At 53.8% G+C, this 12,291-nt stretch overlaps 1 protein-coding gene across 1 annotated transcript in view; it reads left to right on the top strand.

Moving 5' to 3' along the window:
* The first annotated feature begins 3,322 nt into the window (after positions 1 to 3,322).
* Positions 3,323 to 12,291, top strand: part of CDH22 (cadherin 22) — a 134,462-nt gene continuing 125,493 nt past the window's right edge. Inside the window, exon 1 of the mRNA XM_054467663.2 lies at positions 3,323 to 3,628. The gene's annotated coding sequence lies outside the window, so the exon portion shown is untranslated. The remainder of the gene's footprint in view (positions 3,629 to 12,291) is intronic.

The raw sequence follows: 12,291 nt of genomic DNA, 5'->3' as shown, positions 1-12,291 counted from the left end.
GAGAAGAGGAAAACAGCCAGGGAGAATAGCAGAGCCTGGAGCTAAGAGCAGCCTCCCCATCCCCAACACACACGAGTGTACTCACACACACACATATACCCTTCACTGACCCCTGCTCAAACTCGCAGGCTCCCTGGAGCAGACCCTGCTGTTAGGGCGTTCAGACTAGAGCAGTGGCTCTCAACTGGGGGTGACTTTGCCCTTCAGGAGACATTTGGCAATGTCATGACACATTTTTAGTTGTCACAACTGGAGAGGGGGTGTGCTGCTGGCATCTAGTGGGTAGAAGCTGGGGATGCTGCTAAGCATCCTACATGGGACATGCCCAGTGACAAATAATTATCTGGCCCAAATGTCAATAGGGCCAAAGTGGAGTGACCCTGGGCTAGAGAGAGAGAAATGCCCGTAGACCCAGATGACTGCTCCAGGGGAAAACATGTCCCGTGTGCCAAGACAGGGCTGTGCACCCTTCTGATGGAGTGGGAAAGATAATTCTCACAAGCGCCTCCTCCTGGAATCCTTCCCTAGTGATGCCTCTCTCCCCAAGTCCTTCCTCATCCTACCCAATCCCTGGAGGAGTGGTGTCTCCCTTATTTGTAGACTCACCACACGATATAAAAAGGCACAGGTTCAAACTCTAACTGCAAAGCACTTGGCATTTTATTTGCCCAGAGGCAGTATGGCACACCAGTTCAGTGTGCAGGCTTTGGCCCCAGCCTGCCTTGGTTTGAATCCCAGCTCTGCCATAAACTAATTGTGTGACCTTGGGCACGTTTCATAGTTGCTCTGTGCCTCAGTTTCCCCATTATAAATTTATAAATTTGTTGACAGTAAAAGGAAATTATCTGTGTAAAACATTTAGAAGAAGGCTTGACACATGGCACAGGTTCACTAAATGTTAACTATTGTTACTATCATCTCATTTTCTCTTCACATCAATGCTGCAGGAAGTGGCTTGCCCATGTGTCACACAGTCTGCATGGGGCATAACTGCTCTCAGAGCCCAGGCCTGTGCAGTTCTTCCTCTGTCACACCACACTGCCTCTTGCTGCACCTGCCACACTGCAGCAGAAGTCCCAGCTTACCTTCTCCCAGACCAGAGTGAGAGGTCTGACCCAGGCCCAATGCATCAACCTGATCTCTCTACTTGCCGTCTGAATGATCTTGCTATTTCAACACTGCGTCTCAGTTTCCTCATTTGTAAAATGGGTGAATACTAGTATCTGATTATTGTGAGGACTTAAAAGCAAAACTATGGCACACAGCAAGTGCTCAATAAACATTCAACGTGTTCTCAGAGCCTAGCCATAGTGCTCACAACAGAGTGGACGCTCAGAGAAAGTTTGTTGAAGGAAGAATTGGAAATAATGGTAGAATGAGACTGAAAATAGGAAACATTGGGGTGGGAAACCCTGAGGGCCTAATAAAGAGTCATGGGGAGCTGGGTGCAGCAGCACATGCCTGGTGTCCCAGTTACTTGAGAGGCTGAGGCAGAATGATCATCTGAGTCCAGGAATCCAGCCTGGACAACATAGTGAGACCCCCATCTCAAAAAAAAAAAAAAAAAAAAAAAGAGAAGAGAGAGACCAGAGCAAAAGAGAAAGATATGACAACAGTTCATTCAATAACATTTATTGAGCACCTACTGTGTGCATGCAGATGTGAGAGCAACAGTGTCCCAGGCCAAAACAACCTGTGGACAACTAAGTAGGTCTGACTCTGGAGATGAACAGCACACACCAGGGCCTGGAGGAAGAGGCAAAGAGGAAGCGGGAACTGGAGCAAACAGCAAAAGTGAGTCAGAGCGGGAGGAAAGAACCAAAAGTGAAGAGATGCATCTGGAAGCCTGGCCTCTGGTCTCTGAAAGCATGAAAGAGTGGAGGCTAAGAATAGAGAGGAGAGGGGAGGAGAGAGATGGAGACAAGGAAGACAATAGAAAGGCAAGGCTGGAAGAGATCAATGAAGGGAAATAAACCAAGAGAAGGAGGTAGGGGAGGGAACAGCCTGGCACAGTGGAGAATACATCTCAAAATAAATAAATGAATGATGGAGTTTAGTAGGAGGGACCAGAGGGGCAGCCAGCAGGAGAGGTGATTCCAGTCATCAGGGAGAAGGACTAGGGTGTGGAGATGAAGATGGAAATTGGGGAAGGAGGCGAGGAGGAGAGGATAGGGGTGAGGTAGAGCTGGGGGTCCTGGAGGGCCCTGCCCCCTCTTTGCCATGAACTTCAGCAGCTGATTGTGGGTGATTAAATGGCTGGTCATTGGCAGCTTGGCAGGACAGAGGTCTGCAGCTGTCCAGTCTCCTGTTATCCTTCACGCACCTATCTGGAAGCCATGGGGAGTGGGGGGGGGGCAACTCCTAAGGGGACCCACAACCCAAGACAAAGGGTGGGGCTATGGGAGTCACTGGTCCTATCTTACCATCAATAACCTCATATTGGGAACTCAGAAGTGGGGTGGGAGGGTCTCCTCCATTAGGCCTCATCCCAGAGAGATGAGGCAGTAAGGAGAGCCAGGCAGCCAGGAGAAAGAAACAGGGCCAGGTGGAAAAAACACCAGGGAGCAGACCAGCCGGATTTTTAAAAGAACGGAAAACCGGACCAGCAAGGAGTTTCTGGGCAGCGGAAAGATTTTATTGGGAGACTTCTCCGGGTCAAGGTGGCACCAAGTTAAGGATGGAGGTGTCTTGTTTTGCCTGCTTACTTTGTTGGTTACAAGGATGTCCAGGGGGACCCTCCAGAAGAAAAGCCCTCAAGTTTCTCTCCCGGGGACACCCGACCTCCCATCTGCCTGGAGACTCAGCCCTGGGCACCGGGTCTCTGTCCACCTCAATGCACAGTGACTGTTTCTGAACTGGCAGACCTGGTCTGTGCAAGGGGTCTTTCTGGGCAGCAAGCCAGGGGCGGCCACTGGAGAAGCCTGCTCCTACCCTCGCCTGCGCCCCCGCTCCTCTGAAGGCGGCCTCCCGTAGTAGTCAGGGGGCGGAAATGGGAAGCCCTATTCGCAGTAAAATCAGGTGGGGAAATAGGCTCTGGTCTCAAACTGCGGCCACCTGGGGAGCTGCCAGGCGAGGAGGTAGATGGTCCCCCTCCTGGGGGCGCTCCCTTCGCGCGGATCTGGGGTTGGAGGAGGGAGGGGCAGTCCTCTGGGGGGTTTCCTGGGACCGGGCCGCCCGAGAGAGGGAAAGGCTGTCCCCTCCTGGTGTAGGAGGGGCGCGATCGGGGGGGCGGGGGCCGGGGCTCCCCGGCTGCCGGGGTCCGGGCCCGGCCGCCGCCCGCGGCTCGGCGCTGCGCGGCGCTTCTGCCCCGCGGGCGCTGCATTCTCCGAGTCTCCACCAGAGGCTGCGGGAGGAAGGAAGGGATCCGTCCCTTGCACACTTCCCCCCTAGTCAGACACGCACACTCCCTCGCTCCCGCTCGCTCGCTCACTCCCTCGCTCTCTCGCTCTCTCGCTCACACACACGCGCGCACACGCCGCCGCGGCTCCCCCTCTCGCTCCCGCTCTCCCTCCGGCTCCTGCGGGCGGCCGCGGGGCTCCGGACTCGCCCGCCGCCCGCGCCTGGGCTCCCGCCCCACGCAGCGTCCCGAGGCGGCAGGACTGGGGGGAGCCCCGGGCCGCTCCCCGAGGTAAGAGCGCGGGGTGCCGCGGGAGGAGCAGCCGGATCGCCGCCGAGGGGAGGCTGCCCGGCAGGGAGGGAGCCCCCTGGCCGGCGGGAGCGGCCGGGCAGGCGGCGCGTGGGGCGAGCCTCCAGCCGCAGGAGGAGCCGGGGTGCCTGCGCCCGGCCATGCGCGCCCCCTCCTCTCGGCCGGGCGGGCGGGGAGGGAGTTTCCCACGTCCAAACTTTCCCCGGCGCGGAGCCGAGCAGCCTCTCGGCCCGAAGCCCGCAGCCCCCACCCGTCCCCACAACCTCGTCCGCCGCGCGCCCGGGAGCCTCCGGGACCCCCGCGGGCCGAGGGGTGGTAGCGCCAGGGGCCGAGCCGGCGCGCCAAAAGGGGCTGGGAAGGTGGCGCACAGCCCTGACGCGAGGGCTGGGACCCAGGCGTTCCCGGTTCCCCCACCCTGCTAGCGGGGCTCGGCTCCTCGGCCCCTCCCAGAGGCGGGGTCCGGGGCCGGGAAATACCGCACGGCGCGAGCGTGTGCGCGCGGTGTGTGTGTGCGAGGTCGTGCCGCGTCCGGGGACACCCGGAGGCTGACTCCAGCCGCGGCGACACGCACGGTTCTGGCCCCCTCTGAGCCGGGGAGCCGGCCCACAGGGACCCCTGCCGGCCCCACCGGCTCGACCCCGCTGCCCTCTGGCCGTCGGGCGGGCTGGCGGTGAGCAAGAGCCAGCGCTGCTCTCTTCCTTAGGACCCGACTCCGGAGACACCGTCCCCGCTGGGGAAGAAGGACGGGGCCCCCGACAGCCTAACGTCAAAAGAGAGCTTCACTTAGGGCTAACCCTCGGGGGCCGCGGCGTTTCCTGGGAAGAGTGGACTGCGTGGGAGCGCGGGGTGCCGGGCAGCCCTGGGTGGGCACAGTGTGGACCCATCTCGCTCGCGCCTCCCCGCTGCCTCTTCTCTGGCACTGTCGGGCCCTGTCCCAGGCAGGGCTGCAGCGGGCGGGGCTGATCCAGGGTCCCCCGAGGTCTCCCCGAGGTGCAGGGCACCCCCTTGCGGCGGGCAGAGAAGCTGCTGTTTGAAATTGCTCCGGTCTTCCGAGGTGCTCGCTCCTCGGAACCTCTTCTCTCCCAATCCTTCGGGCGTCGCCAGGGTTGCGCATGCCAGCTTCTTTTTCCGTGGGGCTGATTCCAGCACTCCCCACGTTTCTGGGGCTGGCCAAGGTGCCCCCGGCACAGGCAGTGGCTCATTTGAGGGCTTTGGCTGTTGCCAGCTCTCTCTGGCCCCTCCACCCAGGCTCAGGATCTCATCCTCTTCTCCCACTGGTCAGCGCCAATACCCTATATCAGCATCACCACTGCCCTAGGGCTCAAAGCCTCCTCCCTAACTACCATGACTCTCTGTCCTTCATTTGTATCCCGTATATGTGTCCATCAGTGCCCACTCCGTCCCCCTCAGTTGCCCCTAGTCTACATCCCTTGTTGAAACTTGGCCTCTACACCCACAGTGACATCCTTTGGTCTTTGCCCACCAATGACCATTTCCTCGTCACCCCCCAACCCCGACCCATCTTCTATCCTGTCTGCCTCAGTTTTTCTGTAGCACTCACCTGTTCCCTGCCCCAGCCATTTCTCTACTTCACCCTTATTTCCCTCCTTGTCTCAGTGTCTGGGACACTCCTCTTTCATTCCTCCCGGAAGGGAAGGGTATTGCCAACATTTAAACACTGCTTGCTGGAGATGTCTGTGTGCCCTTCCGGGTCCACCACTGCCAATGCCTCGGGGGCAGGTACTTTATAAAGCCAGCCAGGTGTCTCTCAGCTAAGGTGCACCTGTACCTCTTGGGTGGCCCCATCAGGGGACCCCTGGAGACAAGAACCCCTTTCTGTATTCCTAACTGTGAGCAGCACATTGGAGACCACCTGGGCTGCCCTGTTTTCCATTTTCAAGGATTGGCAACAGCAGCCCGAGGTCACATGATAAGCTATACCCAGAGCCAGAATAGGAACCCAGGTACCTTGACTTCCAGGCCTCACCAACACTGCTTATGTGTTGGGTAGGCCTGGGGCAAAACAGAGCCGTTTCTTGGCTTCACGCTGCAGGCAGGACAAGAAGACACTTGCTTAAATTCAGCATGAGGTATTCAAGTTAGACCCCCAGTGCTCCCAGGCCAGTGCAGGAGGAAAGCTGTTGAATGCCTTTAGCAGAGAAGCTGAGTAGCAGAAGCAGAGGACAAAGTTTGGCCCCTAAAAGTGTGTTGTGACCTCCGGGTGAGTCACAGCCTTTCTGTCAAAAGAGTGGCTGTGATCTCTGGATGTTTCTGGTCGTGCTCTGGAATAATCATACCTAGAGGTTGGAACCCCCAATGCCCCTGCTGCTTCCCCAGGCACTGGTCTTTCTGAGAGCTTTGCAGGAGCGCTGCATTCTGAAGCCATCTGACAGGGGCCGGGACATAGCTGGGGCAGGGAGCCCAGGAGGGCCCGTCTCCTCCTGAGTTGGCAAAGTTCGGAGCAGCCAGTTTATTTACCACATGGGCGATAAGAGTCAGCCAATTAAACTTCCTCTCCTCTCTCTCTCTGTTCTTCCCCCTCCCCTTTTTCTTCCATCAGGAAGCTCCAATCTGAAATGCAGCCTCAGGTAGAGGGAGAGAGAGTGAATGATTTCTGTTTATATAACACGGGCAGCAGCTGGCACTGCATGGCCTGGGAGGGAGTGAGAGAATAGAAGACCCTACGGTGGTGACGGGGCTGAGGCCTCAGGGCCGAGGACTTCCTCATTCCTCCCCATAGCTGAGCCAGGAAGGGTGCTAGGGGCTGGGGACCAGGTGGGGAAACAGGCTGAGAGGAAACCCAGGCCTCAGGTCAGGCTCAGAGAGAAAAGCCTCATGCCCCCGGCAAGAGTGGGCACACCCTCCACCCCGGGTTCCTCAAAGCACCTTTAAGTTGGAGCTCTCAACTCAGGGCCTCTCCTTTCTACAAACTTGTGTTTTGAATCTGGCCTCTCTAGAGAAAGCCTAGATATTTCACCACCAGGACAGGCTCTGACCTCAACTTTTCATCAGGGCAGTGGGCATGATGGGACTGTCTTTCTTCCCATGGAAGAGACAAGGCCTAACAAGAAAGTTGTCTGTGGAGTGATTTGAGCTCTGTGTATCTGGCAGGAGGGACATTTTCTCATTGTTGATGATACAGAGTGGCTACTTTGAAACAGACGTGCAGGACAGGAAGGCTGGAGGCATGGCTGTTATATGCAGTTGGGCAGGTTGTTGACTGTCCAAGGGCGTTTAATGCAAGAGGAGAGCGGGGACTGAAATCTATTTTAAGCTCCACTGTCCAAGTCAGGTGCCCCAAAGACAGGCTGTGCCTGCCTGGAGGAGGGGGCATCTTTCTCTAATTTGCAAAAAGGCTTCATATACTTACTAGCCATAGGTCTATGGGGCTGCTTACCCCCAGAAAAGGATCCCTTTTTTTAATTACTCTAAAGGTGGCCCATCTGGGGGTTAAGGATATACTCACTACTCACTCCTTAGCTCAGTTCTCTCACAATGGGCACACACCTTTCCGAATATGTGGGTCTGATTTCAAACACATGAGGTGCAGCAACCTGGAGGAATTCCCTTCTTCCCCCACATTTTCCTCCATGCCCCATCAGCAGTCTCCTTCCTGCTGTCACATTGGGATTAGGCTGGGAACTTCTTGCTTTGTCGTCAGACCCACAAGCCTTCAGCCATCCACTTGTTACCAGCTCTTTCCTGTGCATAATATAAATAGATGATTAAGCGCGTAGGCATTGGAGTCCAACCAGCCTGAGTTTGTGACTTGCTGGCAAGTTACTTTACCTCTCTGAGCCTTAGTTTCTTCCTCTGTGAAATGGAGGAAAATGTAATACCTGTCTCATTGGGTTGTTGTGAAGATCAAATGTGCATGAGCATGTATGGTGCTGAGCGCGATGCCTGGCACATAGGACACCCCACACATAAAGCAGTATTGTTATTGTTCATATCCCTCTGTTTATATTCCTTGGTTCCCATGGGGTAAAGGCAACAGTTCCTCCTTGTTTGGTTTTGCACATGATCTTAGCTGCCTGCACCCCTGCAGGAGGGGAATTGAGTTAGGACGACCAGGATCTATCTCTGACTTCAGGATCCTTCTTCCTTTGCCTTGAGGAAGATGGAGTCCCTGCATGCAGCCGGCAGTGTGGGAACATGTTCTAGAGTCCCATGGATTCAAATTTCATCCTAATCTCTACCTTTTCTCCCCTCTCATCCATCTCGCGATCCCTGCTCCAGCTCAGACCTCACTGGCTCATGCCTAACCTGTTGTGGCAGCCTCCTCCCTGGCCTCCCAGCCTCTGATACCCTCCCGCTGCAACCCCTGCGGCAACCAGAGCGATCGTTCTCTAACACAGGTGGGATCGTGTCACTGGCTTGATTAAAACCCTTCCATGGCTCCCCATTGCCTACTGAATTAAGTCCAGACTCGGCACTATGACATTCAAGGTCTTTGTAATCCGTCTGCATCCTCCTTTATCTCCCACTGTGCCTCCAATCTGACACTCCCGCATCCAGCCCCACCTGCCCTTCCACCTGAACAACCTTTCCTGAAGATATTCCAAAGCATTAAGGACTCAACCCAAATAGCACCTCTTCCTTGCATCACCCATCCGCCTGTCTGACCATCTATTCATTATCCAGTTTAAAATATATATATACATATTTACATATATACATAAAGCATTACTATGTGTTAAGCCTCGTGCTGTATGGTAGAGACACAATGGTGAGCAAGCAGCCTGAATCCCAGCCGACAGGAGTCTGGTGGTCCAGGGAGGAAGATGAACAATTCTCATAACTGTGACAGCCAGTGGGCGGGGCAGCAGAGGCTTCTAGGAGGAAGTGATGTTGAGGCACTCCTGCAGGCTGTCTCGCAGTTATCTATGGGATAAAGGGGGGTAGGGAGGAACAAGAGCAGGGAAGGCAGCCTCCAGGCCAAGGGGTACCAAGGCCCCAAGGAGGGGAAAGAATAGCAGAGGAACTGAGATTTCAGTTGGCTGAAGTAGAACACACAGAGGTTGGGGTTCAGGGAGTGGGAGTCACGGGAAACCAGGCCAGTGAGGTGGGCAGCAGCCAGGTCCCGTGGGTCTTGAAAGCAACACAAGGGGCTTGGCCTTCATCCCGAGAGCAGTGGGGAGCCACGCACAGGTTTTCAGCAGGGGAGTGGCGCGTGGAGATTCGCCATTAGAAGCCTCATCCTGCTGCTGGGTGGGGAAGACCAGATCCTGGGCTGCTGGTGTCTGGGTCTGAGGCATGGAGGGGGGCTCACTCGTGAGGATTGTGGGAGTGGAATGGACAGGGCTAAGTAACTGTGTGGGCATGGGGGAGAGAAGGGGTCCCCATTCCTGGCTCGGGAGGCTGTGTGGGTCGTGAAGATGAGAAATGAAGAGGAGAAGGGCTTTTAAGAAGAGGTGAGGACCAGCTGTGGACAGGTCGAGGGTGAGATCCTAATGGGATACATGAGTGGGGATGCTGGATGGATAGTCATGCAAAAACACCTAGGCCCACTCAGAGAGTTCTGGGCTGGAAATAGAGTTTTGAGGCCATGAGGAAGGAGGAGCTCCCCATCCAGGATGAGTCTGTAGAATGGAAAGAACCTTGAGGCATTCTCAAGGTTCGGGGACGGGTTCATCCCTGGAAGCCTTCTTGGACCCAGCCAGGCACATGTGACTCCTGTCTATATTTTGAACCTCTGTAGCAATTAGTTTAGTTTTCTTTTCTCACTGCCTGCCTTGTGTCATCTGCAGCACATTAGATCAGTGTTTTTCAACTAGGGGCAATTTTGCCCCCCAGAGGACTCTTGGCAATGTCTCGAGACATTTTTGGCTGTCACTACTGCGTAGAAGGCTGCTGCTGTCATCTGATGGGTAGAGGCCAGGGATGCTGCTAAACCGCCTACAACGCACAAGACAGTCCCCCCCACCCCACTGCAAAGACTCATGTAGCTCAAACTGTTGATAGTGTGGAGGCTGAGAAACCAAGCCCTGTATGAGAAGATCTTGAAGGCAGGTGCTGGGCTTTTTCATTTTTTCCTCTCTAGGGTCTAGCGTGGCATATGGTACAAAGCTGCACTCCATTCACTGAATTAAATTTGGGTGTGAGGAGAGGGGGCCTGAGGCCATGCAGCCTTGAAGTCTGCAAGACTACGGCCCAACTCTAACCAGGGTTGCCTGGCCTCTCCCCAGAGAGCTGGACCATGCTAATACACAGGTACTTAGAGAGGAGAGAAGGATGCACTGGCTGGTGGGGAGCTCCTGTCCAGGAGCCCGGAAGTTCAGGGCACATTGCTGTGTATAGTTCACCAGCCTCATTCTTTCGTTGTCTTATTAACTTCTGTTGTTTCTTTATCACTCAAGTTGATATAATATATATATTATATATATATATTTGAGACGGAGTTTCACTCTTGTTGCCCAAGCTGGAGTGCAATGGCGCAATCTCGGTTCACTGAAACTTCTGCCTCCTGGGTTCAAGCAATTCTCCTCCCTCAGCCTCCTGAGTAGCTGGGATTACAGGCGCCCACCACAACGCCCGACCAATTTTTGTATTTTTAGTAGAGACAGAGTTTCACCGTGTCGGCCAGGCTGGTCTCGAACTCCTGACCTCTGGTGGTCCACCCTTCTTGGCCTCCCAAAGTGCTGGGATTGCAGGCATGAGCCACCGCACCCAGCCTTATATATACATATATATATTTTTTAATAGGCAAGTTACAGATAAACAAAATGAGAAAATGAGAAACATGACAACCTACTGATTAGGTGCACGGGCTCTGGAGCCAGACAGAGCAGAGTTGAAGTTCCAGCTCTGCCACTTAATAGCTGAGTGAGCCTCTGTTTCCTCATCTAGAAAATGGTTTTAACAAAACCTACCTCCAAGGACTCTGGAGAAATGAAGTAACACAGACAAAGCACTTAGCACTGCACTGGGCTCATATGAAATATTTAATACAGAGTGATTCTCCGTGTGTGTGTGTGTGTGTGTAAATTTATATATATATGTATATATGTATGTATCTTTTTATATATGAAAGCATTTTTAATTAGCCATAATTTTACCACCACTTGGCTACCATTTCAGTGCATATCCTTCTTGACATATATAGATTTTTAAAAAATAAAAATGGCATCTTGCTTTATACATATGCCTCCGTAACCTGCTTTTTTCACCCTATAATATATTGTGAATGTCTTGCCATTTCGATAAATATACATCTACATCATCATTTTTTAAGAGCTGCATGCTTCTCCATTGTGTGGCTGCCCATCATTCATTTAACCAGCCCCCACTGTTGGACATTTGGGTTGTTTCCAATCCTTCGCTATTACAAACAATTCTGCCGTGAGCATCCTTGTACACACATCTTCACGCTCTTGTCCGTTGATTTCTTCAGGGACCACTTGGCCGTTTTTGGCAGGAGTCGTGTGGCCCTGACCAGATTCCTCAAGTAGAAGCCCTTGGGGCCAGCGAAGAGGGGGCTGGGGGGTCCCTGGGGAAGGGAAGGATGCTGGATGGCAGAGAACTGTTTTGGCTTCTGGAAAGTAGGTCCAGATGTTAACACCACAGACCCCTCTGCGAGTCAAAAAAGCAGAAGGCCTCGCCCCATATTCTTTGTTGTCACCGTAGTGCTTGCAGAGTAGGGGAGGGGAGCTGGGGAGGTGGAGTGTGTGTGTATGTGTGTGTGCACGCGCAAGCACACGCGTGCTTTTTTGTGTCATGGGCAGAATGACAGGCACCAGGCAGGTGGGGGACATAAGGTGGATGGGCCCGGGCAGGCTGATGGATGGGAAGCAGAAGCAGGTGGATCCAGGTCAGCGGGCAGACAAGATGATGGGTAGGTGACAAGCCAGACAGGCTCAGGTAACCAGACATAGGACTGTGGACTCACAGCGGGGCCCACAGGGACCAGAGGCTGAAATTGCATATTCAGGGACAACAGAGAGTTCCTGGGAGAGGCAGCCCAGCCCCCAGGCCAGGAGGCTGCCAAGGCTTGCATCTTCTAAGATCTAAGTGGCTGTGTTTAGGGTTATGCATTTTTGAGTTGAAAGGGCCTTTAGGGACTGATGAGTCCAAGTCCATGATACAGAAGGGAAACTGAGGCCCAGGGAGAGGCTGGAACTTGCCCAGGGCCCTATGGTGTCTCAGAGCAGACTGAATCCTTTGCCCCTAGCTGAGTCTATTTCAGTGTCCATTTATTCAAATGACTTGAAGAGAAGGGAGATGGGTTGGCAGAGTGGGAGTGGGCTGGGAGGTCAGAATGAGCCTTGTCATGACTTTTCTCTGTCCACCCCACTCCAACAGCACTATTTATGACACACTACTGTGTGCTGCTGAGAGAACTGCCTGGCAGCCAGGCTACCAGGGTTCCCATCTTTGCCCTGCCACTTACTAGCTGAGTGAGCTTCTGCCTCAGTTTCCTCATCTGTACCTATCTCATAGGATTATTGAGAAGGCGAAATGAATTATTAGAAGTAAAGCACTTAGAACAGTGCACTTAGGCCCATATTCAGTGCTCTATAAGCTCTAGCTACTAATACTGTGCTATTTTGCCCTTATTATTATTATTTTTTTTTTTTTAATTTTTTTTTTGAGACGGAGTCTCGCACAGGCGTGAGTCACTGTGCCCTTATTTTTTTCCCTTGAAT

This window comes from Pongo pygmaeus, chromosome 21 (genome assembly GCF_028885625.2).
Source record: "Pongo pygmaeus isolate AG05252 chromosome 21, NHGRI_mPonPyg2-v2.0_pri, whole genome shotgun sequence".
In the NCBI taxonomy this organism is placed as follows: Eukaryota; Metazoa; Chordata; class Mammalia; order Primates; family Hominidae; genus Pongo; species Pongo pygmaeus.
This window is presented reverse-complemented; position numbering and strand designations above follow the sequence as displayed.